This window comes from Talpa occidentalis, unplaced genomic scaffold (genome assembly GCF_014898055.3).
Source record: "Talpa occidentalis isolate TD23 unplaced genomic scaffold, MPIMG_talOcc4v2.1, whole genome shotgun sequence".
NCBI classification, from domain to species: domain Eukaryota; kingdom Metazoa; phylum Chordata; class Mammalia; order Eulipotyphla; family Talpidae; genus Talpa; species Talpa occidentalis.
The window spans coordinates 99,459,348-99,483,549 of record NW_026555331.1 but is presented as its reverse complement, the minus strand read 5'-3'; the positions used below and the strand labels follow the sequence as shown (position 1 = coordinate 99,483,549).

The following is a 24,202-nucleotide window of genomic DNA, read 5'->3' as shown; positions in this document are numbered from 1 at the left end:
AGACAGAATGGACCTAGAACACCAGAGAGGTAATATTTTTCAGGAATAAGGTCAGCAATGTCCATGCCATAAGAAACAAAGATTTTAAAGTGAGACAAAACATAGGACAAAGATTTTAAAGTGCCTGTCGACTTGGGTTATCAGGTCCCTGTCAACCTTGTATCTGGGGAGGCAGCCTGGAATACAGAATCAAAGAGATAGGAGTTTCCATCCTAACTCCACTCCCTATTCAGTACATGTGTATCCCTGGACAAAATTCTTAGTCTCTCATCTACAAACTTCTCTTTAAAATGACATTTAAAAAAATTTTTATTATAATTTTGGGGTTACATTTTTACTCCTTTGTATGTGCTCGTGCTTTACTCCCCCTCCACCAAACCTCTTGGTCAATGACCTCTCCCTTCCCTCATCTCCTCCTCTCTCCCCTGTTTCCTTTGTAACCAATAAATTTTTCACTAAGTCTAAGATTTGGTTTTGCTTGTTTTTTTTGTAAGATTTATTTATTCATGCATACAAGAACTGGGGTACAGGCCAGGTATGCGGGAGGGTGAGAGGATTCACCAGAGACAGAGAGGGGAACAGAACAGGCCGACTGACTGAAATACACTGCTGAGGGGCAAAGCGGGCATGACAGGAGAGGTCTGCCTCTCCTGGCAGGAGCTGAAGACAGTTTCACAGTGCTGTGCTCAACTACCTGTGCCACCAGGGAGGCCCTGTTTTTGCTTTATTTTGCCAGTTTATGCTTTTTGGTTATTTATGTTCCACACATAAGTGAAACTATCCATCATCTTCATTTTTTGACCTTTTTACTTAGCACAATCACCTCAAGGTCGATCCATTTTTGGCCAAAAGGTGTCTAAAATGACATTTAAAATGCCTTCTCTAGGGCAGTTATTGTCAAAGTGCAGTCCAGAGAACAGAAGTATCAGCATTACCTAGAAACCTATTCAAAATGCAGTTCTTTAAATTCTGGGGATGGGCCCAGAAATCTGTTTTACCATGACTTCCAGGCATCTGTGATCCACACGTCTGAGAACCATAGCTCTATAAAATTGGTGCAATAGGTAAAAGAAATAGAGTGTGAAGAAGGATGGATGGTAATACACAGGAGATCTTAAAAGAGACTCTGCCCATCATCTTTATACCTCCATTCCTACTCTCACTCTGAACCTTCCTTGGCTAACCTGCTAATTCTTATTTCTCAGCAATCTTTTCCCTCCCTTTATTCTCCATTCCATCATACACAAAAACCCACTCCAACGTACTTAACTCTCCTAGGCCAATTACTGATAATGTGGTCCACATGGTGATGAAAGAGCCAATTAGTCCAAATGCATTCTCTTTTTACTGAATGAAAAAGAACTAACTGGTTATTTAAAGTCATGCAGGAACCTCCACACACAAAGCCCAATTATTTGGCTGAATTTTTCACTTTCCAATTGCTTATGTTGGTGTTGTGTAGACAAAATCTAAACTCATTACTCGGTAGGTTTCAGGCTCCAACTGTATCAACAGAATGTAGAAGTCACATATTTGAAGATGCAGCCAAATGGGGTTCCCTGGGAAGAACAAATAAGCAATGGCTTTCCCCTAAATTTGTTTCCGTATTTATTTCTAGTAAAAGCTCCTAATGAAAATTGCTATGTGCACTCGCTGACAGACACATTGAAATGAACAGAGCATCATTACTTGGCACAAGTTTTTGCTTCATAGCTCTGTTTGTATAGCATTTTCATCATTTACCAGAACTTTGTTTTTCTAATCACTAGATTGATAGAAGTAAATGTGGAGTATCAAGAAGAAAGAAAAAGCCTGAAAACAAATAGCCAAGTGCAGCATTTTTATCAATCCCATTGCTTAATTGATAATCAGTGCATTTCCATTCAGTTTAAAACCAATTATGTGATTTAGCTGTACAAAAGAAAATTCTCCTTTCAAGCTACTTGAGGTACTAGAAACAACTTTTAAAAATGTCACAATTTAAATAGATTTTATTAGGCAGATTATGTGCAATCAAATATCAATTCTATTTGGGAAACTGTCAAGGAGCATCAAAGATACTATCAGGAGAGTTTTGTACCATGATGAGTTTTGTACCCTGTCAACGTTTCTATGGTTTAAAGCATTGATGGACTTATATATCTTTATCTCACTTCTATAGATCTATTTTCTAAATCCCCTCAGAGGAGCTGACATCCCTTCTTGAAAGGCAGCCTTGCCCCCATTTCCTGGGTCATTCCTGACACAAGCAAAGAGAATTTAAATAGTCTAGCATCTCAGGACTGATTACTGGGTTCCTGTGGCTCTCCTGAATTAAAACCCTGGCTTTGGGAAAACAGAAGAGGGCGTTCTCCTAAATTTGGGTCCATATTTATGAACTAAGGACTGGCTAGATTCCTGCTAAATTTGCTTTCTTCTTTTTTCCTTTAAGTGCTATTATCACGACCATTGTACATTTAATAAGGTTTGCAGAAAAATCCCCAAAAACATAGTAAATAAAGGTTTACAATGTTGTAGTCATTGGTGAATAAATTCCTAACATAGATTATAAGTGGGGTCCTGAAAAGTCAACCATGTGAAATTTGAATTTCTTTATCACCAGGTTGGTGAAATCTAAGCCAGCCCTCCCCACAGTCAGACAACTGCAGTTCCAGGGCATGGACTGATTACCAATTGCATTATACTGACATCTGTATTGTTACAGGGCTTTCTTACCTTTTTGCATATATTATCTCATATAATTTTCACAAAAACCTATGAGAAAGTTATGACTATTACTCTAATACAATGTAAAGAGGATATGGACCTTGCCTGTGGACACAAATCACTGTTATTTTCATCTCTATCCTAGACATGGCTTGCTAAGCGCCCTATCTCTTATGCTATAACTCTGCTATGACTTCCTGTCTTTGTCACACTCCTAGAAGGCTGAAAGCCTTTCCCTGAACTCCAGCCCCCAGTAGGCTGAAGACAGATTTTCCTGATGAGACCAGCGAACAAAAAACCCCACAACACTGCTTGCCCCTTCACCCTACTGTCAAGATCTGGCTGCCTGGTGGAAACCACACAACTTTCTGGACTGGGTGGGGCTGCCACTTTAACCATGTGACCTTAGCAGAATAACCTCTTTGACCTCAGCTTCCTCTTATGCAAAATGAATGATAATGGTCTTGCACTTTTGTCATGTAAGTGACAGAGAATATATATGTGAAGCCTTTCTCACCGCCTAGGTACTTACATGCTCAATTAGTAAATAGTTTCACCTTTTTTTTTTTTTTTGGCCAGTATGCCTACCAGCTACTTGTGCACAGTTCATAGGACCTGACCCCAGCTCTCAATTGCGAATATCATGCAAACCTTGAGTTTTTTTCCTTCACTGTGTTTTTTCTCTGCTACTAAGAAAAAGTATCACCCAGCTTCTGCTAAGATGCTATATATTAGGCAGTAATTGTTAAGACTGGTTTCTACTTTCTAAATATCATATTAATAATTTTTTAACATTCCATTTTGGGAGAGCCAATTTCCTATGAAGTACTTTTTAATAGCTTTAATGTAAGTGACCCAAAATTTAGCCAAGTCTTTAAGTGCTTAACTGACAGGAAAGTCTTCCCTTATCTCCCCCTTTCTATACCTCTCTGGTTTCCTCTTTGTTCTTTTGGTATATCTGACCCTTTGAGAACCGCCCCCTCCCCACCCAGGCCACACACACACAGACTTAAATGGGCTAGGAAGATTCTAAAATGTTAAAGAATCAATTTTCCCTATGTTCAGAAAGGTCCATTTGATCCCTCCAGGGATCAAAACTGTAACTTTTTATATTAAAGAGATGCAGAGTTAGAGGTCCTTTATGGACTCTAAGAGATGCTAGTACAGTGATATGAATGAATAGATGTTTCTCTGTAGTTCTGCTAAGCCCTGAAAATCCTTCAGCATCTAGAATGCATTTTCCAACTCAGAGACAGAGAGAACTGAGCTCTGATCATGTGAGGGAGAGAATATTCAACTAGAAGTGAGGGATTAAGGTTCTAATCTTAGCTCACTACCTATATTCCCCAGATTAACCCTCATTTTTCTCATTTGCATTGTGAGATTCGAATCAGAACTTTTCCATGATCCTTTGGAAACATGATGTGTGAGTCTATGACTTCACAGAAGTCACAGACTTCCACAGAGGGAAAGGGGAAAGGAGATTGGGAAAATGGAGACAGGAGTCCAGAATTGGGGGAATTGATGCAGAAAGAGTGAATCCTAAGCATTCAGTTACTAGAACATTGCCCAAAGCAAGGCCTGAGTTCTTAAAGCAAGGCAGTGTGGTATATCAGAACGAGGCTCACAAATCAGACAAATTCAGGTATAAATCCAATTTGTACCCCACATTTGCTTGTGACTTTGGAAGAGCTGGTTAGCCTAGCTGAGTCTTAGAGCTACAATCCATGAAGAAGGGATAGTAATGTTTATCACATGGAGCTGTTGTTACTTACATGAGAAACTCATGTAAAATGCTGATGGCATTTCTATTGTTCAAAAACCATGTGATCTCCTGCCTTTCCTTCACTTCTAGTCACAAGAAGTGAAGTAGGGACAACCTGAAAGAGCATCCAGGGGTCAAAATGGGAAACATTTGAGCAGTAAAATAACAAAAGTGTTGGATCATAACCCACAGAACACAACAAATACCCATGGTCCATGCCAATACAAATAAATAATTAAATGTATAAATAAAGTACACAGGAAAGCTCTTCTGTATGGAAACTTTTCAATTAATAATATGTAATAATTGTCATAGACAAGATCCTCTCATGGATACTAAGGTATGTGAACAAAATTGGAGGATTAATAGGATATTTTCATAGTCTTAAAATATTTATAAATTATACTGGGAAAAAAACAGTAACTTTATAGTATGGAAGGCCAGTAGATACCAATGTAACCAACTAATTAAGGCTAACATCATGAGAATTAAGATATTGGCATCACATGCTCTGTTTATTGGGAAAAGAAATCTTTTGGTGCATCCTTCCCCAGACTACATCCCCATAATCTACTCATGAGGAAACAACAGATAAACCCAAATTGAGGGACAGCCTACAAAACTGCTAACCAGTTCTTTTCAAAAATGTCTGGATCATAAAATACAAGAAAAAAATTGAGGCATGAACACAGATTGGAGGAAACTAAGGAGATGTGACAATAAAATGAAATATGGATTCTTTGATTGGATCTGAGACAAAAGTAGGACATTAGATGGAAAACTGGTATGTCCAAAGTCTATAGTTCACTTAATAGTGTTATACCAATGTTGATTTCCTAGTTTTGATTCCTGTACTATAGTTATATATGATGTTAACATTGGAGTAAGCTGGGTGACAGGTATATGGAATATTTATACATTTGTATTTCACATCAACGTGAAATAGAAACTTTGCCCTCTAGGTAAAGAAACAAAGCCAAGTATTGATTAATCCCACCAATCTGAACAGAGTCCAGAAATTAGACTTCTGGGAATCTGTAGATTTCTCTGCATAAAACATTTGCCTTCCTGTTCTGTTAGAAGAACCCCTCTTCATGTGGAGAACAGGGAACCAATCTTCCTGTTCAGGGATGGGAAAGTGACCCATCCCTGGCCAATCAGGATCATTCCCAGGACTTATGCTACAACCAGTGTCTCTCTCTGAAATTATAGGCTATAAAGCAGAATGTATTCTGGAGCACTATAGTTACCATCTGTTCTACTAGTGCAAAAAAATTTCCATAATTGAAGATAACATGGGAAAAGCAGATTTGAAACATGGGAGAGAGAAAGAAAAAAAGAGATTGAAGGGTGTAGGAGTTGAGAAGGAATGAAAGAAGTTAGAGATGGAGAGGAAGAAATAGAACCAGACAAAGAGGAGAGGTCTCTATTAACTTTTGACACAAGAAATCACCTATCCACCATATCTGAAATCTGCATACTTCTGGAGTCTTCAATTATATGACCAAAAGTATTCCTATTTTTCTTAAGAAATGAGTTTGTCATTCACCACCTCAGAAAGTCTTAATTTTCCATTATAGCTCAAAAAACTGGGGAAAATATGATTTATAATCGTTAATATGGAAATAAAGGAATGATGTTGATGGGAAGAAAAATATTTAAGAAATGTTTCATTTTTAAATCTGTTTTAATCATCAATGTAAAAGAGAATATAACCAATTTATGTATCTAATAAGGGAGCAAATTTCTTTGCCTCGATATTTGAGCATGCCTTTGACCATGCAGTAGTAGATCAGGTTGTAAAAATCTAAATTAGTCGGGCCTCCCCGGTGGCGCAGCGGTTGAGCGCTGGGTTGAGAAGCTGCCCGCGGCCTCTGTGGCGCCGGTTCGATCCCCGGCTGCTCCCCGGCCACCGGAGGAGGGTCCCACATGGCGTGCAGACCTCTCCTGCCGCCCGCTGCTCCCCTCAGCAGTGTACTTTGGTCCTTCTGCCTGCTCTGCTCCCCGCTCTGGCTCTGGTGAATTCTCTCACCCTCCCGTGCTTCTGACTGTACCCAGTGCTTGTATAAACAAAACAAACAAACAAACCAGCAAACAAATAAATAAAGCATGCCTCTATTAAAAAAAACAAAAAAAACAAAAAAAAATCTAAATTAGAACTTAATTACAATCTTCCATCCAGGGCTTACACTATAGAGAATAACAAAATCAGTTTACTTTGATATTAGTTTCACTTGCTTGTTCTCCTATCCAAACAGATTTTCTCTCCCTTGCACATGAGCAATGAGAACCAGATATATAATATTTAAAAGTTAATGAACTTACATTTTATTCCTTTCAGTAATGTAGCTGCATTTCTTCAAGGTTAACATCAGTGTGTACTCTAAAGAAACGAACTTCTAATGGTAAATTACAAGATCTGTAGTATGTGGGTGAGGAAGATATTTTCTGTTATTTATCCTGCTGTTTACATGGGAAACCATAAAGATTTCAGACATTTGGGTATCTCTTACATTATTCAAAATTCAGATATATGGTCATGTAAAGGATCAACTCAACTTTAGTTTCTTAAGGTAGAACAAGGCATATAATTTCACAAAAAAATAATTCAGAATTATTTCTGCCAAGTTCCTTCAAAATCCAGACAAATTAATATCACTTACTGCCCACAGGGACTTTTGCCAGAAGGCCATTCTTTACTACCTGGGTGCATAAAAGATCAGAAATGTTCAAACTTTAAATTTTAACTATTTTTAATTAAAATAAAATCCATTTATGATTTCTGTTCACTCAAGTCACAAAGCATGCCATTAAAACAATAAACAAATGTCTAGTTTACACAATTAAATAATTAAAACATCTAGTGAAAATAAAAGGTGGATTGACTAGCGTGAACTTTTGGAGAAGTTGAAGGATAATGCAGACTTTTGGGGATACATGTCCACCATGTTTTCAGTGAAACTCCTTTTTAAGCACTCTCCCCTACTCTAGATCTCTTTTATCACTTCCTCCCCCTCTATTTCTGTTCTTTTTTTCATTTAAAAATTTTTCCTTCCTTTGATCTTCATTCCATCTTCCCTTCTTCCTACCTCCTTTCTCCATCAATTATTTGATTAGTTCTTAGTGGGGAGCTAATCAATTCCAGGTACTGTGTTAAACAATGGGGATTAAATATGAAAAGACAGAGTGCCTGCTTTAGTACTTTTCTATTGCTGAGTGACAAATTACCACAAATTAGTTACTTAACCAAGACCCCATTTATTAATCTCCAACTCTGTGTGTCAGAAATTCAGCATGGTGTAGCAGGAAATCTCTCTCGGCTCAAGATCTCACCTGTGTCAGCCAGGCTAAGAACTCAGGTATAGTTCTGAGACAAATCTATTTCCAAGTTCATTCATGTTGTTGGTGAATTTAGTTTCTTGTATTTCTAGGACTGAGATCCCTGTATCTTTGCATCTGTCAGCTCTTTCAGATGTGTAAGGCATTTCTTATTACATGGTTCTCCATCTTCAAGCCAGCAATAGTGTGTGGAATCCTCCTCTTACTTTGATCTTCCTGCTTTCTCTTTAGCCCCAGTCAGAAAAAATGTGCTGCTAGAGATTTTTATGATTATATTGAAAACATCTAATCCAGGTTAATTTCAGGAGAGATATCATATGCACAGGTCCCAGGGATTTAGGAAGAAGATTTATGGGGGTCGATTTTAGAAATTCTACTTAATACATCTACCTTCAAGGTGCTCACAGTTTTGGACCAAACAATAGCATTGCAACATGATTATTGTGGGATAAACGAATTGTGATAGCCACACAAAATGGACCATTACTCTGTCATAAAAAGGAAGGAAATACTGACTTACACCACTGCTTGGATGAACCTTGAAGTAAATCAGCCACAGAAAAACAAATATTATATGATTCCACTTAGACAAATTATCTAGAAGAGACAAATTCATAATACAGAAAGTAGAACAGAGGTTACCAGGGACTGAGGTAAAGGGAAAGGGAGGGTTTTTACTGTTTAATGGATACAGAATTTTTGATTGGGATGATGAAAACATTCTGGAAATATATCAGGTGATGGTTGAACAGCACTGTCAATGTATTTAATAGCACTGAATTGCATAGTTATAAGTGATCTAAATAGTAAATTTCATATTATGTATATTTTACTGAAATAAAGTTAAAATGTTGAAAAAGAATAGAGTCTGGGCTTGGGTAAAGAATAGCATAAACTGCCTCCTGAAAGATCAAGAATAGCATAAACTGCCACTGGGCAAGAGATGAGATTGGATGGAGTGCGGGCAGGAGGGTGTAGACTGTGAGGAAGGCAGGGGTAGTGTCATAATTTCAGTTCTCTCTCTTTTTTTTTAATTAAAGATTTATTTATTTATGCATACAAGAGCTGGGGTACAGGCCAGAGATGTGGGGGGTGAGAGGATTCACTAGGGACAGAGTGGGGGAAGAGAACAGGAAGACCAACTGAAACACACTGCTGAGGGGAGCAGCAGGCGAGACAGGAGAGGTCCGCCTTGCCATGTGGGTTTCTCCCTGGCTGGCTGGGGATCGAACTAGTGCTGCAGAGGCTGTGGACTGCTTCATAGTGTGGTGTTTTAATCGCTTGCGCCACCAGGGAGGCCCTCAGTTCTCTTTTTAGTCATCTCAAGTCTAAATTAACTTGAGATTTTGTTAACTTGAGTTAACAAAATTAACTCATTTTGTTCTGATGTGGACTTCCTTTGTCACAGAGCTACCTGGAAAGCAAGCCTCACTTAGCAGACATTGCTGGTTGTAGGGTCTCGAGTTTTAGTGGCAGAAGTGTGAATTAAGAAACTGCTATCAATTAAGTGGCAAACTGGTGACCCTGAGTTCACCTTGCTTATTAGGAAATAAAAGAAAACAAAAACTGAACACTACCCCAGGCAGGGCACTGTACTTCCTCACGGTGCTTCAGTTCATACTAGAAGGCTTGATTTGACCAATGAAATAGTTGTGGTTTTGAGAGATAGATAATTTCCCCTTATATCAGGTAGCTAAGAAGGTGAAGCTCTATCTTACATCAGGATCTTTTTGGTTTGTTTTATATAGTTGTTCAATTTTGTACAGTATTTAATTTCTCCCCCCAGGTGTAGTCTCCCTAATTCTCCCACTGTGTGACCCATCACCACAGTCCCTTGCATTCTTCCCTTCCCTATTAAGCCCTCTTTTTCTCCCCTCTCCTGCTGCACCATGTCAAGATCTTGTAATGTGCTGTCTCCTCTACATGGAATGTTTATCTTCTTTTTTAACACTATCACCAGGTGTACCCACACACAATCTGCTTAATACTATTCATCTAATTCCTATCCATAATTAGGTAGGGCTACCATGTTCAACTGTATGTACTGTGCTTTGCAAAAGACTGAGGAACAACATTTATACAGAATACAATGGAAAAGCAGCCCCTGGGCTTGTACAGTGCCCAACCTGCACAAACACACATGGCAAGCAAATTAAGGTTTCGGACTAGGTGCTGTTTCCTCTCTGGTGTCTGGTTAGATCTTGACTCATATTCTCCTTCAAAGTATCTACTATAAGCTACTTAAACAGTTATTTGCATAGTAAGTGTTTTATATGACTTTCCTGCTAAACTGCAAATTCAATAAAGGGAGAAAACATACTTGCTTTAAATCTTTTTGAACCAATGAGGTAGAGCTGGATTTATGTGAGTTCAAAGCAAAGTTTTTTCAATGGTAACTTCCTGATTAGTGCCTGTGACTGAAGCACAGTGCGATGTGGAATGCAAATAATAGCATATTAGCTCTCTAATCCTTAACTTTTGCCTTATTCATTTTTTCTATAGCATAGTAGCTTAACATTTTTTTTGTAATTTTACTAAATATGTCAATCAAGGCTTAACATGCCTATATTATCTGTTAAAGGGGGTATTCCATAGCACTATTTTGTACTAGATTACTGTTCTCTCTCTCTCTCTCTCTCTCTCTCTCTCTCTCTCTCTCTCTCTCTCTCTCTCTTCTCTCTCTCTCTTTCTTCAACCACTGGGTACAGTCAGAAGCGCGGGAGGGTGAGAGAATTCACCAGAGCCAGAGTGGGGAACAGAACAGGCAGACTTATAAAATACACTGCTGAGGGGAGCAGCAGGGGCGGCAGGAGAGGTCTGTCGCGCCATGTGGGACCCTCGCCGGCAGCCAGGGATCGAAATGGCGCCACAGAGGCTGAGGGTGGCTTTGCAGCCCAGTGCTCAACCGCTGTGCCACCAGGGGAGGCCCTAGATTACTGTTCTGATTGAATAGTGTCTCTCAAAGATTGTTGTCCATCTGTAACCTCAGAAAGTGACCTTATTTGGGTATAGGATCTTTGCAATACAATTGAAGTTTTTAAGATCTTTTGGGGTATAATTGGTTAAAACAAGGTTACACTGGATAAAGGTGAGCTCACAAATTCAATGACCCATATCCTTATAGGAGAAAGGAGAGGGAGATTCAGACAGAGAGATGCAGAGTAGACATAGGAGGGAAAAAGATCATGTGACAGCAGGGGCAGAGATGGGTAGGACACAGCTGCAGTCCAAGGGAAGCCAAGGATTACCAGCAATTCACCAGAAGCTATGAAAAGGCAAGGAAAGATTCTTCTCAAAAGCCTTTGGAAGGAGTATGACTCTGTCACGCCCTGACTTCAGAATTCTAGACAACTCTGGTTTGCTGGACCATTCTGCTTCTTTGGAAAAGCTCTATATTAGCTAGCGTTCATGGCCAACTAGAGCTTATTCAAGATTCTCAGTTGCAGATAACAGGATTTACTCTGGCTACCTTGAGCTGAAAGATTTATTACAGGATATTAAGCAGTGATCAAAACTTGTAGGATGTAAACAAAGTTTGGACCCAGCTAGCAGAAATGATCAACCATTCAGAGAGATTGTTCTAGCAAGTGCTTAGCACCTATAATACTAAGAATGGGAAAGAAGACAATTCACAACAGCTGTCCCACAGCCAAACCCCTCCTGCCATCTTGTTTACCTGAACATCTGATTCCCCAAAGTGTGACTGCCTCCTTATGTTGCTCTCTTCTGCTGGCAAGTTTCTTGTCAGCAAAACCTAGATTACAAGCAGAAATTCAGTAATGAGTATGGGAAATGCATATTTTAACTTTCTAGTCTTTGTAGTGTAAGAGGGCAAGTGGAATTGCAATGTATCCCAACTCCTAAAATTGAGCTATTTGAGGAGAACTTTTTCTATAGATCCAACCATGGTGTGTGGTAGAAATACTAGTCCAGATGGGATGTTGAGTGAGAGAACCCTCATGCTTTATCTAGGAAGACAGGAGACTGAGTGAGACCAGATCTTCTGAGTTTAGCAGAATCACTGATTTAAAGGACTTTGACAGCAATATTATTGACTCACCATCTTTTAGCGTTAGATAGCGAACAGTGATCACCAACACCAATCATACCTCTAGAGGCCAGTGTAAATATTTGAAAATAATTTTTAAAAAAGATTTATTTACTTGTGTGTAGACAAAATGGGGTGCAGGCCAGAGGTGTGTGGTTGAGAGGATTCACCAGAGACAGAGTGGGCACAGAACAGGCAGATTTACTGAAATACACTGCTGAGGGGAGCACTGGACAAGACAGGAGAGGAGAGGTCTGCCACACCATATGTGGGTTAGCTCTCTGGCTGGGGATCGAACTCAGGCTGTGATAGTGATAGCGGTGATACTTAACCCTTACACCACCAGAGAGGCCCTAATATTTGAAAATAATTTGATATTTAATCCTAGAACTTCATTGATTATCAGAAGAAAATATACAAAATCAAAAACTAGTAAGATAACTCAGACAATTTTGAGAATCATTGATATTCTAAGATTCTAAGATTAATAAAGGAGGGAGGGGCCTCCCTGGTGGCACAAGGGGTTAAGTTGCAACCTATAAAGCTATCTGCAGCCACTGCAGCACAAGTTCTATCCCTGGCCAGGGAGCTACCCACATGGCACAGCAGGCCTCTCCTGACTTGCCCACGGCTCCCCTCAGCAGTGTACTTTGGTCATTCAGCCTGTTCTGTTCCCCACTCTGTCTCTGGTGAATACTCTCACCCCCTGGACCTCTGGCCTGCAAATAAATAAATCTTTATGCATAAATAAGTATGCATAAATAAATAAATATTTTTTAAAAAGAAAGGAGGGAGGATAGACACCCCAATTATCTTAGTTAATATCTAAGAATGAAAAATATGGGTGGTAAATGTGAATTACTATTCGTGAGTAGTCAACTCTGATTTTTTAAGCTAAAGGACAGACTATTCAATTGGAAAATAAAAACAACAGTAGATAATTCTCTCAGGACCTTCTTTAAGCACGTTCATCTCTAAAATGAAGATGCATAGTCCACACTACATGCCACCATCAAATCCATCTTTCTAACACATTTTTTTAATCATGTCACTCTCCAGAAACTTAAACAGCTTTTTAATGTCAGAAAAAAAAAAAAAAAACTTCTAGCAGTTGGGGTCCTACACATTCTGGGACTAAGCTAGCTCTATAGTATACTTAGATTTTATATTTTGTTTTCAGGTTGGTCTCTTGCCTGTCACCCACAACACATGGCAGAAGCCCACTGCTGTATGTTTATTCATGTTGCTTTCTCTGATAAAATCACCTCTGACTCCGAATGTTATACTTTCTCTGTATGAGACTCCTGCGACCAGCTTCTTCTACAAGCTTTCCTAGAACATTCTAGCAAGAGTAACCTCCTCATCCCTGACAACCTATTACATGCTCTCTTGCCATGTTCTCTTATGTTATAGTGTTGGGTATATATAGCTTTGCTGCAATTTCTTCTCAAGTCCTTGGGGCCAGGGACTGTATCTGTTTTATCTTTATACCCCACAAAGTACTGTCCCAATGATTTACACATAGTAAGGATTTAATACATATTAGCTGTGTGCATGTACATTTGTATGAATGAGTTAGGAAGCATTATGAGTAAAGAGCTATGGTATGTATAATATGCCTTTTTTCCTTTTCTTTTCCTTTTTTTGGTAATTGAATATAAGTGATCAAATTGACCACACTTAACAGCAGTTTGAAAACATAGATCTCTTTTTTGTATTTGTAAAGAAAATTTCCCCGCTTGTAAAGAAAATAATGACCTGGTCTTAATTCTCAGTGTTTGGCCATGCTCTGTCTACATTCAATAGTGCAGGAGGAAGATGTGTCAGAGAAAGGGCTGGCTCTCAAAGTACATGCAACTTACGCAGGATTTTGTGTGATGGTTTGTCATTTGTCAATGTTAACAGGTTCCCCAGCAAAAAAGCCACATCAGATGAATTATGGTTTCCTTTTTGCTCTCAGATCAGCAGTAACCCATGGCCACGTCTTGTTAGAGCAGAGTCGTTAACCACCATTACAAGAGACTCAGCCTTGACGTAGAAACACTTCAGCAGCTATTTGGCAGAAGGCTGAAATATCTGGGTTATTTACTCAATGTCAAATCCATTTTGTGCACTTCTGTGGGACTGCTTAAAGCAAAGTGAAGTTATTGGGGCCTGCTAGGTACAGTAAATTGACTCCTAGAAAACCTCGTTCAATGTCAGGCAACTGGGTATGTGTGTGCTATGAAATTAAAAATATATGTGGATACACAGTTGTAAATCAAGGTGTATTCTTAGCTAGATTGAAGTCTGCTGTGTATCTGCTCTTTTCCCCACAAGCTTTGTTTGTTTTCCTCCCCTTAGGAACAGCAACCTTATGATGCCACATAATTTCAGGAGATATCAGAAAGTAATCTCCTCTATTCCCTCATGAGTTTCAAGAGCTAACCCCTGGGGGAAAGAAAAGAATTTTGTGATATATCAACTGCCTTGTTTAAACACTTCACAAGTGAATTATTGCAATCTGCATGAAACTCTCAAAATAACAACTCTGTCTAAATACTAACCATCATTCAATCACCAAATAAGAAGACAGGGAAATACGAGCATCATAAAATGGCAGTCCTTTTCCTGAAGCCAAGAAGAAATTCATAAAATCATTAAATTCTGCCAGAAGTCACTATATTAAAAGTGAAACACTTGATCAAAGAAGAGGCACACTAAAATGGAAGCATTTGACTTATTATTTTGCCCTTAGGATTGATAACTTTTAATAGAATTAGATGGTTGAGAATTTTTAAGAAATCTTTGAGCAGGAAAGGGAAAATTTGAGTTGCCATTCTTAGATACTTTTTGCTATTACCTTTATGCTTTAATTTATATCCAAGGTGAACCTAAAAGATAATATAAAATAGTCCTTAGTAGAACAATATGGTTGTCTATTGTTCTGTGCTACATAGAAGGAATGAAATTTGCCCCTTCCTGCTTGGTAGAAGCAGCTCAAAATAAAAATGAGAAAACCCAGCCTTATTTAGTGACACAAGAGGAAATACATGGAAAAATTATCATAAATATAACAAAATATAGTAAATGCCTTGGAAGTATCACCTTGTACTCAATGAAAAAAGGAACATGAAGAATGACAGAATCTTTTGCCTACTTATTCCAAGAAAGAGAGCAAATAGTGCATTCAAACAACAAGACAATAATGAGTTTTGCAGTAAAGACAATTGCTTATTGAGCTCTATGTATGTGTTAGGCACTATTTCAGATACTTTCTACAAATTATCACTAATAAGTACCAGTAACAGATAATAAGTATTATCATATTCTATTTTCATTTTACAGAAGAGGGAACTGTTGTTCAGTGAAGATCAGAAATGTTTCCAGAGCATCACAGCTAATAATTTGTGTTCTCTCCAGTATATCACAGTAATTCCCAAAACACAATATTTGGGTATACCAAAGCTAATACTGCACAGAGCTAGACAGTATATGTGTTACAGACACACCTCCATGACTGGGGTAGGATCATAGAATGGGTGTCATTCTTTCCACCCCCACTTACAGGCAGTTGCCTTGGACTACAAGGCCCAGCATGCCATGGAACAGACTTCCTGAATGGGGGGAAGCTGGGAAGGAGCAAGGTGAAGATATAAATGGAGGGAGAGGCACGTGTGAAGAGATCGAGGAGAGACATGGACAGACATCTGGAAGAGACATTTGTTAGAGACATATAGGCAAGAGACACATGGGAAAGCTGCAGAGATAATGGTTCTTGAGAGAGATAATGGCAGCCTAGTGGCTTGACTTTAGGATGGATTATACAGTATATTTTGAATTTTGAGTCTCTGCTTCTGTCACAGCTACCTAGACCTTGCCTGATGTCTTTATTGTGGTTTCCCACCAGAAGGTAATTTAGGATTGAGACAAGCTTTTAGGCCTCAGCAATTTCATTTCAGGACAAGCTTTCTTGGCTGGGAATTTGCCCATGAGGGGATGGGTAATTTTTGGATTTTTATTGGAAAACTATTATTTGAATGCTTTTATCTCTTTTTATGTGTGTGTGTTTGTGTTTGTGTGTGTGTATCTACATATATCTATATAGACATATAGATATATCTCACTAAGAGTATACTTCCTTTGCCTTTGTGTGTTTGTGTGACCAAATTCCTTTCAGAGTGTATCCCCCTTAACAGTCTGAGTACTAACTGGGATGTGTGCTAATATATGAAAGAAATTTTTGGACCTGTCTTTAGCTGTGTATGGGGTTCAGAATTTAAGAACCACCCTGTGACATGCAAAGTGATAGACCATATTTGAATAATTGTCTCATATACAAATTAAATTAATAAATAGGCAGTTGTCCCCAAGGCAGTTATCAGAAGACTTTCCATTGTTGTACCATGGAAATGCAAAGTTTTCCTTTTAATACTGTCATTTATTTCTCTGTATTTATCTGTGGGTTCTTAACATGTCATTGAACCTCTCAGTGATAGTGTCTAGCTCTGTGGGACATAAACTATATGTATTCAACATACAGAGATGCAATGTAATTTACCCTGCTCTTTTTCTTGCAGTTCTACACACCTCTAACTTCTTTAGTTTCCTCCTTTTTCTCGTCTTCTCTTCCATTTGTGACTCTACCAACCCTGAAATTTAAATAAATTTAAAGATTTCTCTTGGCGGCTCTGGAAACGTACTATTCGAGTATTCTTCTAAAATGTAGAGACTCTCCATTTGAAGTCTTTCTGTCTTCTTAATCATTTTTTTAGAATATGGTTTCTATTCTAGAAGACTTGACCTTTGTTAACAAGTGTTTTTTTATTCATGCTATCTACCTTATCCTTCCCTCACGTCTCAATGCTTTCTCATTTCCTGTTCTCAACTATTATTTTAGCATACCTCTATCTGCCATCTTGACTTTCTCTTTTACATGAACTTTCTATCAATTTATTCCATTATCTGCTTGCCCATATGCACTCTTACCTCTGCCAGACAGAACTATTTTCATAGCTGCATGTAATTTGGAGATAACAATTTTACCATTATCATTGCCATTCAGAAGTTACCAAGCAGCCAATGAAAAATCCAGTTTTTAAAATGTTATTTTTTTCATAGCACTTAATTGGTTGTTTTGAGGATCAGTACACAGAAATTTACACACAATTATTTATATCCCAAAAGTCTAAAAAGTCATAGTTATGATTCTTTTCAAAACAGATTTTCCAGAGAGGTTTCAGCTTAAAATTTGGAGGTAAATTTTCCTTAACTGGATAACAAATACCAATATCTCCAAATATTAATAAGCTGTTATATCATAAGTCCCACTCATTCATAACTTAGTATCATATACACTACAATTCAATTTCAGTCTTTCATAGTACATAAACAAAGTTACTAGGAAAGCCGGCCTATCACCACCAAAAGTGTTACAAAGTACAGAAAGTTCTGACAGGATAGCCAAAATAGAGGAGTGATTTTGTTTAGGAAATAATTATACCAAAAAAACCCGTGGGAATAGAAGTAATTTTAAACATTCAAGCCATTCAATGCATATCTGTGACTCCAAATTGTGTTTAGTAGCTTTGTAGAATAGGATATAAAAACTACCCCCATCTATGGAATGTCACACAGACACCCAGGACAATCAAAGCCTCCCATATTCAATATCTTACTATTTTCTGGTTGCTCCAAAAAAAAATAAACAACCTATTCTTTTAAAAAAGGGAATGAAGAGCCTCCCCTAGTGGCACAGCGAATGAGCGCTGGGCTGCAAAGCTGCCCTCAGCCTCTTCAGCACCGGTTTGATCCCCAGTTGCTAGCGAGGGTCCCACATGGCGCAACAGACCTCTCCTGCCATGCCTGCTGCTCCCCTCAGCAGTGTGTTTCATCAGTCTGCCTATTCTGTTCCCCGCTCTGGCTCTGGTGAATTCTCTCACCCTCCCACACTTCTGACTGTACCCGGTACTTGTATAAATAAATACATAATATTAAAAAAAAGGGAGGGATGAAGTGGGTTTCCTTTTTTTTTTTTTTTTTTTTAAAGATTTATTTGTTTATACAAGAGCTGGGGTATAGGCCAGAGGCGCGGGAGAATGAGAGGATGTACCAGAGACAGAGAGGGGATTAGAACAGGCAGATGGACCGAAAGCACTGCTGAGGGGAGCAGCAGGTGAGACAGAAGAGTTCTGCCCACACCAGGTGGGTATCTCCCTGACTGGCTGGGAATCGAACCAGCGCTGCAGAGGCTGCGGACAGCTTCACAGCACTATGCTCAACCCACTCGCCACCAGGGAGGCCCTCCTTCTTAAAAATGTTTCTAGAGCTAGTAAAAATTTGCATTTATGAAAATAGAAGATAAAAAAATTCCTTTGGATTGTACAAGAAGGGAGAAGAGAGACAGGTACATGATATTCATCAGACTTGGCTTCTTTCTCTCCTGCAGCATCAGAGGCTGACACTCCTGGAGTTTCATCTCTCCATTCTCTGCAGGGAAATCTTCTTCAGTTTCTTGAAAAGCTACTTGGCTTTACTTTCCCTTTGCCCATTTTCCCTCTTGCTTGCCCTTTTTTTTTTGTCTGAAGATTTATCCTTTCCTGCCCTTTTGGATTTCATTTCCAATTTGGCAAGAGCAAGATTACCTGACAACCTCACCAGTCTCCTCTTGGGCTCTACATGTTCACCTCCTCTGCCAAGCTGACCATCTCTTGAGCATTATGGCAGTAGGATCAACTATTTTTTTTTAATCCACAAACTTTGATATTGCTTATAAGTTTTGCTGAAGGAAACCCTGATGTTAAATCTGATCACAAATCAGGCCTTTACTGGATATGGCTTTGGCTTCCTGTGTATGTGTCAACTGCAGCATCTTCTTCCAACTGTCTCAACCAGGTTGTATTTGTTTCAATAAAGGGACCCTGGTAAGGGTAACTCTCTAATTGGTTTTTGTCCTTTTCCTTCTTTCCTCCTCCCTTCTTTTCTTGCTTTATTCACAAAGCATCTAATATCTAACAGTTGCTTCAAGTATCTTTTTATGTGTAAGTTATACCCCAACTAGACTGAAGATTCATTTAAAGCAGGATCCTCATGCCATAATCTTTATGCCCCCAACAATACCTAGAATAATAAGCAAAAGATAATTAAAAATATTCTTTAATTTTAATTTGCTCTTCAGGTATATTTATAGCCACTAGGTACATTTGATAATCTGAAGATGAGGATACTCTGGACAATCTAAAATTTTCTTCATAGAATGGAATTTCTTTTAAGGAAAAGGGGAAAAAAAGGTCTGAGAAGAAACGACATTTAAACTTTATCTACTGGCACCAAGTTAATATTTAGTTTCTGGAATTATTGATTTCATTTGGATTCCAGTTATTCTTGGTCTTTCATCAAAAAAAATTTGAATTCCAAAAACATCTGAAGTGGTCCAAACCAATACTTCTGATTCATATACCACCAATATTGCCTCAATTTTTAAAAATGTGTATTCCTTTCTAGGATCATGCAGAAGAAACCCTATTTACTCATCTTTTTCCTAATTGGTTTCCCAAGCAAGTCATCATAGTTGAAAATTATCATTCTTAAGTTTTAGAAAACAAAGATCACATTGAACTAAAACTATATAAATGTTAAAGAGACTGTAAAACATACAATTTATGAACATGCAATAAATTTATCAAATTTTAAGAGCCTTGAGCTAAATGTTTGTATCCATCCAAAATTGACATGCTGGAATCCTTATACCCAATGTGATAATGTTAAAATGCATGACTTCATTTATCCTTCATATAAACTTATGAATTAAGTGCTGTTATCTGCCTCATTATTAAAGATGTAGATTCAAAGACTTTAAAAGGTTGAATAACCACAATGAGATACCACTTCACACCCACTGAGATGACTATAGTGAAAGGAAAAGACTAAAAAATTTACAAGTGTTGATGAGGATGTGGAGAAAATGAAACACTTATATATTGCTGGCAGGGACATAAAATGCTACAGACACTGTGGAAAAGAGCTTGTGGTCCCTGTGCTAAAAACCAAAATTTACAAATTCAGAAATCTAATTGGCTTTATTAAACAATTCATGAGTTGGGCAGCATTCCACTTATATACAGCAGCAACTTATATAAAATGGAGGGTATTTATAAACAGAGGGAGGGTAGGACAAGGTTATTAGTAAAGAAAAGATTGATTGTTTCAGGTAAAGCCACCTTCTCTCGGGGACAGGCAGAGTTAGGAGGGCTCTAATAGTTAGGTGCGTTGGCTGAAACATGGACAAAAGGTAGTCCACAAGGAATAAAGTTAGAAATGTCAAATCTGCCTGGGTTTAGTGCAGAGAAAAGGATTTAAAGGCCTCAGGAGATTGGAATGTTGGAGTGGATTTGTCATTTAAGAATTACTCATCTGCCCTTATAGGGTCCAAATGACATGCCTTTTACTGTGACCATGAGAAATAAATTTGTGGGGAGCCCAGCATCCTTGAAGAGCTCTGTGGTAGTTCTCTGTAGGGCAGACCTTGTTGTGGGAACTATAGTCACTGAATTGGGAAACCTCTATACAACGGGTGATTGGATCCTGGGGAGCAGGAGCCAAATAATGGAATAGTGGTTCTTAGTGACCAAAGGCAAATAATGGACAGCAGAGTCAAAGAAGCAACCAGAACAGTCTGATTCCTATAGGGTTGCCTAGTTGATCAATCATCATGTTCCTGGAAGCAAAGTGGATAGAAAGCCTACTAAATCCTTACTTGATCTATATAAGCAGAAAGTCCTAGGTTAAATGAACAAAAGTCTAACCTGATCAAAGAGTCATGGTCCCTCACAATTTCCACACTTGAACTCGTTCATAGACCCAGAATCCCTTGAAAGAAAGGCCAGTCCTCTTGAGGAATGACCCTGGCAAATGTCACAAGTTTGTTCTGTTAATCTTTCTCCCAGCCTTCCCCAAAGGGACCTATGGTCTTGTGCTATGATGAGCTTATATTGGTGAAAAGGAAATAATTGGAGCTTTCAGGGCCAGCTGGACACCATGTCTGAAATGACACTAATTCTAGGAGACCCGGAAGGTCACTGTGGTTCATGAGTCAGGGGCTTAGGGATGTCAGGGGCTTAGGGATGTCAGGTGAGCAATGGAGTCTTAGCCCAGGTCCCTCTCTGTGGACCCAGTGGGTCCCTAAATGCATCCTGTGATTATTCCCCCAGTTCTGGAATGCCTAATTGGAATCGACACAATCAACAACAGGTAAAATTCCCTCATTGGTTCCCTCACCTGTGGAGTAATGGGTGTTACTAAGAAGATAGTAAATAAAAGCTACATTGAATTCCTGGAGAGACTGCAGAGGTTAGTGTCAACACCAAGGACTTGGATGATGCACTTCCCACCACATGCCCATTCAACTCATCTATTGGTCCTGTGCAGAAGACAGAGGGATCTTGAAGAGTGTGGATTCTCATAAGCTTAACCAGTTAATAACTCTAATTGCAGCTGCTGTACCAGATGTGGTTTCATTGCTTGAGTTAATTAACACATTATATAGTGCCTGTTATATAGATGTTGATCTGGCAAGTCCTTTTTTTCCACACCTGTTAATTAATAAAGACCACCCAGAAGCTGTTTGTTTTCAATGGACCTGGCTTGCAAAACACATTCACTGTCCTATCTCAAGGGTATGTTAGCTCTAGTTCTAGGTTGTAATTTTGTTTATAGGGATCCTGATCACTTTTCCCTTCAACAAGCTATCACCTCATTCATTACATTGATTACTTTGTGCTTATTAGACCTTAGTCAGCGAAAAGTAGCAACTGCTCCAAAGGGTGGGAAATAATTCCAACAAAAATTCAGGGGCCTTCTACTTCAGTGAAATTTGTAGGGATCCAGTGGTATGGGAGAATGTAGAGCAATTCCTTCTAAAGGGTAAATTGCTATATCTGTCCTCCTACAGCCAGGAATAGGCACAGTGTCTAATGAATCCAAACAAAAGAGACACTGCAACAGATCCAGGCTGCTATGCAAAATGTGGTGCTACTTGGGCCACAAGATCCAGCAGTTGAAATGATGTGTAGTGTCAGTGATTGATGGGGATTGCTGTTTTAATCCTTTACCATGTCCCTATAGGTGAATAACAGCAGACTTGGGATCTTGGAACAAAACACTGCTACCCTCCTCAGATAATTTCTCTCTCTTTGAAAAACTGCCTTGGCTTGCTACTAAGACTTATTAGAGATGGAACACTTAAGCATGGACCACCAAGTTACCATGCAACCTGAGCTGCCCATCATGAATTGGGTGTTATCTGACCCAGCAAATCATGAAGTTTGGTGTACATAGCAACACTCGATGGTCAAATGGAATTGGTAAATATGTGACAGGGCCCAAGTAGGCCCTGAAGGAATAAATAAGTTACAAAAATAAGTGGCCCCAAATTCCCACATTGCCTTCTTTCTCCTAGTCTGCATCTAACACCCTGTGGGGAGTTACCAATGATCAGTTAACAGAAGAAGTAAAAACTCAGGCCAGGTTTATAAATAACTCTGTCTGACATGCTGACAAAACCAGAAGGATCAGACAGCCCCTCTCTGAAACATCCTTGAAAGACAGTGGGGAAGGGAAATCCTCTCAGGGGGCAGCTCTTCAAGCAGTGTAGCTGGTGGTTCACTTTGCTTGGAAGGAGAAATAACTAGACATGTGATCACACACGGAATCATCGACTGTGTCCAATGATTTTGAGTACGTGGTCAGGGACTTGGAAGGAGTTAAATTGAAAATTGGTGACAAGGAAATTTGGGGGAGAGGCCTATGGCTAACCCTCTCTGCATGGAATAAAAGAAGGTATTTGTGGTCCATGTGAATGATCACAAAAGGATTTTAATAATCAAGGAGAGGATAATCCATTCTGTGGGTATCAGTCAACCTCTCCCCATCTGCCCCTGCCATTGCTCAGTGGGCTCATGACCATGTGCCCATGTGTCAGAGATGTGGTTATGCACAGGTTCAGCAATGTGAACCTCTCTCACTATGGCTAATCTGGCACTGCTATGCCAGCAGCAGAGGCAACAACGAGTTCTCAATATGGCACCATTCCTTGGAGGTAAATAGCCAGCTACCCATTGATTACAATGGACTACTTCCATCTTGAAAGGGGCAGTGTTTTCTTTACTGGACTAAATACTCTGCATATGGATTTGCCTTTTATGAACACATTTTCCCTTAGCATGACAATTTGTTAGCTTATTTATTTATTTTTTTAAAGATTTATTTTTTATTTATAACAATAGCTGGGGTACAGGCCAGAGGTACAGGGGGTGAGAGGATTCACCAGAGACAGAGTGGGGAACAGAAGAGGCAGACTGGCCAAAGTACACTGCTTAGGGGAGCAGTGGGTGAGCCAGGAGAGGTCTGCCGTGCCATGTGGGTTGCTCCCTGGCTGGCCGGGAATCGAACCCGCACTGCAGAGGCTGCGGACAGCCTCATAGCGCTACGCTCAACCCGCTATGCTACCTGAGAGGCCCCTGTTTTAGCCTTTTTAAGTGCAGATCTGCTGATAAAGAATTCTATTTCTGTTTATCTGACAATATATTTTATCTTCCTTGTGGAATATGTTCTCTCATCAAACTCTTCATGAAAAACTGGTCATCTTTTACTTTTATTAACAAACAAAAACAAATAACAAATTCTGGCACTGCACAAGAGGTTATTTAGGATAAAGCTAAGTAATTTAGAGATATCTGAGAATTAACACTAATCTTCATATATCCATTGGCTCCTGACACTATAAGCCTTATAAAAATGCCTGCTTTAGCACAGTAACTTCAATGTAGTGTTTATGAGGAAAGTTTACTAGTGGCTGTGTTCTACTCCATGTCCATTAAAGATAATTAATTTGTAGATCATTAGGTTTTAGAATATAAAACAATATCTTCCTTAATAGGGTTATCTATACTTTTCAAGAATTGGACTCTTGACTTTAACAATCAGCATATAGGTATACTATTACTTTTGGAAATCTCTCAGTTTCTTGAGCTCATATTTTCTATTTGCACAGAAATTGGCTGAGCCTTAGCAAACAGCCTTAAATGGATTGATAGGACTAGTCATTCATGGCTGACTGCTCTGGATGAACTGACCAGGAAAGCAGATTATAATAGTTGAGAGTAAAAGCTTTTATGGTAAGGAAAATTCTTCTGTATCATTCGAGTATTATTTTCCAATATACCAATCTATAGCCATTTAAACCACAGAATTCCAACACTGCTTTTGCTTTAGAGCTTTTCAATTTTCAGATTTTAAAGTTAGTATTGTAGAGGCCCATTTCTTATAAATTACTGCATCTGGGTATCATCTATATGAAGTAACATTGA

At 38.9% G+C, this 24,202-nt stretch overlaps 1 long non-coding RNA gene across 10 annotated transcripts in view; it reads right to left on the bottom strand.

Annotated features, from left to right (window-relative positions):
* Window positions 1-24,202, bottom strand: part of LOC119248466 (uncharacterized) — a 495,811-nt gene that overhangs the window by 42,348 nt on the left and 429,261 nt on the right. For 9 of the 10 annotated variants that reach the window (XR_008550761.1, XR_008550755.1, XR_008550757.1 and 6 more), the window contains one exon: window positions 11,487-11,564. This is a non-coding gene — a long non-coding RNA (uncharacterized LOC119248466). Of the gene's footprint in view, window positions 1-11,486; window positions 11,565-14,404; window positions 14,469-24,202 lie in introns of all 10 variants that reach the window. The other variant, XR_008550759.1, reaches the window with a different exon arrangement.